Source organism: Musca autumnalis, unplaced genomic scaffold (assembly GCF_047663935.1).
Source record: "Musca autumnalis isolate F117 unplaced genomic scaffold, ASM4766393v1 scaffold_2, whole genome shotgun sequence".
NCBI classification, from domain to species: Eukaryota; Metazoa; Arthropoda; class Insecta; order Diptera; family Muscidae; genus Musca; species Musca autumnalis.
Genome location: NW_027411755.1, coordinates 44,845,156 through 44,849,078, shown reverse-complemented (window position 1 = coordinate 44,849,078; position 3,923 = coordinate 44,845,156). Strand labels below are relative to the sequence as shown.

Here is a 3,923-nt window from a genome sequence, read left to right as displayed (position 1 = left end):
GCTGCGATAATGAGGCTAAAACCTTCAAAATACCAAAAATTGGGAGAAATCGTCCTATGGGGTCTATATCAAAACCTGGACCTATATAAACATTTTATGATAGAAATATTTCTTAGCCTCTAGAGACACAAAATATTAAATTACAACCAATTCGTTGCTCAAATGGGACTAATAGATTCAAAATATCTTAAAATGACGCGTACTATATATGGGGCCTTATATGGGGGCTATACCAAAACGTGGACCTATATAAACAAAATTTGGTAGAAATATTTTTTAGCCTCTGGAGACACAAAATACCAAATTACAACAAATATCCTAAAATTGCCTTAAAACGCATCACTTTTATGGGGGTTATACGAAAACGTGGACCTACATAGCCCGCTTTCAATACCAAAAGTTAGAGCTGGCAAACCAAAGATGGAAATATCGATATTATCGATACTTAGTTTTTTACACCAATATCGATGAATAGTTTTTTATATCGATACTATCGAAAATATCGACATCACTAAATACGAGCTGAAGAAGTAATAGCCAGAATTTTTTTAAGCAAAATGTCATCAAATTATGCGCCCCTACATCGAGATCCATAGTCCCGGTCCACACTAGATTGATTCCAATGAAAAATTTCATGAAATTATGCGTTTCTAGATCGCCTTCCATATATATAATTGTTCCCCAAACATCCCATAAGGGACAAGGGAGACTTCTCTCATATCAATGAATGCACCCCGATTCATATTAGCTCAATGATATGGGACCTACTGTTTATCGCCGAGTCCGAACGGCGTGTCTAAGACACCACTTTTGTAGAGAAGTTTTACATGGCTGAAATACTCAGGAAATGTCATTACTGAGGGGTTTTTTGCCACCGTTGAAAAGTGTTTTGATGTTGCCTGGCCGGGGAATCGAACACAAGGCCAAGACGCAAGGCGGGTGTGCATACCATTGCACCACGGTAGCACCCAGATCGAGTTCCATGGTAGAGTAAAATCATTAAATTGCTGTAGTGAGAAATTCGCTCTAAGAACCCCTAATTTTATGACATTTTTTTAATAAAATTCACTCTAGTGTGGACCGGGACATAGTAGAGTAATATTATTGAAATTGCTGTTGTGGAGAACAACTTGGTAACGGGCAGATGTGTTGGGCAAATCAACTCGGAAATGTTGAAAGTAGATGACAACGGAAAAGACGAGAACGGTGACCAACAAGTACATCGAGTTGGTAACATTTTGACGGAAGAAGGCCTCACGCAAAGCACGAACCATCATTACGAGTGGCCATCAAGTGGAATAAGGCAATAACAGTATCTTCGAATTCAGTATAACGTCCAGTTGTACCGTTGGTGAGTGAGAAGACATTCGACAACATAGGTTTCGCAAATGTTGGTGGCGATGAAGAGAGAAATACCGGAACCCAAGCCATAACCCTTTTGCAACAATTCATCCCAAAGTAACAAAATCAAACCGGAGCGCAGCGGCGGCAAATAATTGAATGATGATCAACAACAAGCAAACACCAACACCCATTTCAGGTGGATCACCATACATTGTAGTCATGACATAAACAATGGCTTGACCAATGGTAATAACCATACCAAAGAATTTTTGGGCACAAAGCACGATAATTGGGAGTGTCAAACCAGTCAACAATTGCACAATCAAACCAGATGTAACAATGGGAGAGAAAACAAAGTCGGAACACATGATACCAAACAGAGGGTTTTGACAGCATACCAAGAAGATGAAGAGCGTTATAGCGGTCCATGGCACTTTCTCTCTGAATTGGATTTTGCGTTCGGGTTTGCCTATTTCTGGTAGTATACTGCAAAAGGACTTTATGACTCCGAGGAATTTAATTCCCATGATTAATTTATGTTTTGTATTAAAACAGTTTTTTTATTTTTTTAACTATTCTCCGCACTCGGCCGACGAGTCAGTACCCGCTAGCAATATTAACTAGTTCGGTATCGGAAACTCGTCGATTCTCAATCAACTGTAAACATTTACAAGGGGATATCCAATTGACTCTCGTAGATAGTACTGTACTAGTTCCAAGTTCACAGTCAGATACTAGTTTATTCACCATCCCTATCTTCTGCTGTTTAAAAAAGTGGTATATTTAATTTAAGAGTAAATAATCGCAACTGACGTCTCGTCGTTTACTTGAGGATATAAAGGTGTCCATTGGTTCCCTTCGCATTACTTAAGGTAGAATTAGATGTGGCATAACCATAACGCCATGAGGCCATATCAATAAGCTGAACCAAACCTATGGAAATCAATGTATTCGATCAGTAGTGCCATAACATAATGCCATAGCCATAACCATAAGAAACCAGTTGGGTTTTGGTTTTTTATGGTTATGACGTTATGGCTATGTAACGTCTAATTCTAGCTTTAGGGGTCAATTGTGTTTTAGTATCGCTTATAACTAGTTCTGGACGAATTAAATTCCGACAATTCAAAATTGAATTTTACAACGGTATTTCAATGACATACGAAATGCAAACAAGACAGGTTTGTAGTTCAGTTTGAATTCTGAAAAATAAATAGGGGTGGCAAATCTACGATAGTATCGATTTTATCGATAGTTTGAAACGGAAATATCGAAAAAATCGAATGGGGCCGATATCGATAGTTTGCCAGCTCTACCAAAAGTCCTACATACATATAATAGATTTTACCAAAATTTCATCCACCTACTTCAATCCGTTCGGACCCTAGAGTGATTTCCACAGACTGACAGACGGACGGACATGGCTATATCGATGTAGAATTGTACGCTGATCAAGAATATATATAGTTTGTGGGGTCTACAATGATTATTTCAAGTAGTCACAAATGGAATGACCAACTTAATATACCACCCATCCTATGGTGGAGGGTATAAAAAATTAACAAATACAAGTTTAAAAAAAAATATTTTTTAAAATTCCACGTTTTAAAAAAATAATTTTTTAAAAATCAACTTTTAAAACATTGTTTTTAAAAAATCCACGATGTGAAAAAATATATTTTTCTTAAATGTTTACAATTAATTGCTTTATTTGTTCCATTTTATTTTCCTTGTTGCTGATTCTTCTTCGTAAACATAAAGTTTAAATGGTAACTAATTCCCACTCTTTATGTCAATTGTAAATAAAAAATAATTTAAAAAATTAAGTTTCAGTGTTTTATTTAGAAATGCACTTAAAACCAGAAAATAATTTGTCGCTTAGTCTCAATAAATATATTCTTGCTCATGATGGAATCTCTCAAATAAAACGCTTGCCGTTTAATTTTGCCACTATTTATAATTTAAATACAAGCGTTTTATTTGAGAGATTCCATCATGAGAAAGAATATATTTATTGAGGCTTAGTGACAAATTATTTCCTAGTTTTAAGTGCATTTCTAAATAAAACACTGAAACTTAATTTTTTTAAATTATTTTTTATTTACAATTGACATAAAGAGTGGGAATTAGATACCATTAGACATCGGATTTTGCATATTTGCATATTTTTTATTAATAAAGATACGAAAATTCTGATTGGACCAAAATTCGTTTTGAAGAAAACTGAATGCAATGACAGGCTCATATTTTTTATTTTTTTGCATATTTGCATATTTTGCATATGCACAAAATATGCAAAAAATATGCAAAATATGCAAAAAATATGCAAAATATGCAAGTAATTTTTTGACAAAAATCATCAAATTAAATTTGGAAAGTCATCAAAAAGTGTTCTAAATTAAGTTTATTGCCGTTAAACGTCGATTTCTTAGCAGATTATCATGTTATTAATTATTATTCCGCCACAGCAATAAATCTGGACTAAAAGACTTAGAAAATTTCCTATAACCCAGCCTTCTTATTACAACATAAGTTGCTTTCTAATACAAATTTGTTCAAAAACTCAATCAGAAATGTCA

General features: G+C 34.7%; 1 pseudogene; it reads right to left on the bottom strand.

Annotated features, from left to right (window-relative positions):
• Positions 1–1,070: 1,070 nt before the first annotated feature.
• On the bottom strand, positions 1,071–1,871 carry LOC141392235 (protein transport protein Sec61 subunit alpha pseudogene; annotated as a pseudogene).
• Positions 1,872–3,923: the final 2,052 nt, after the last annotated feature.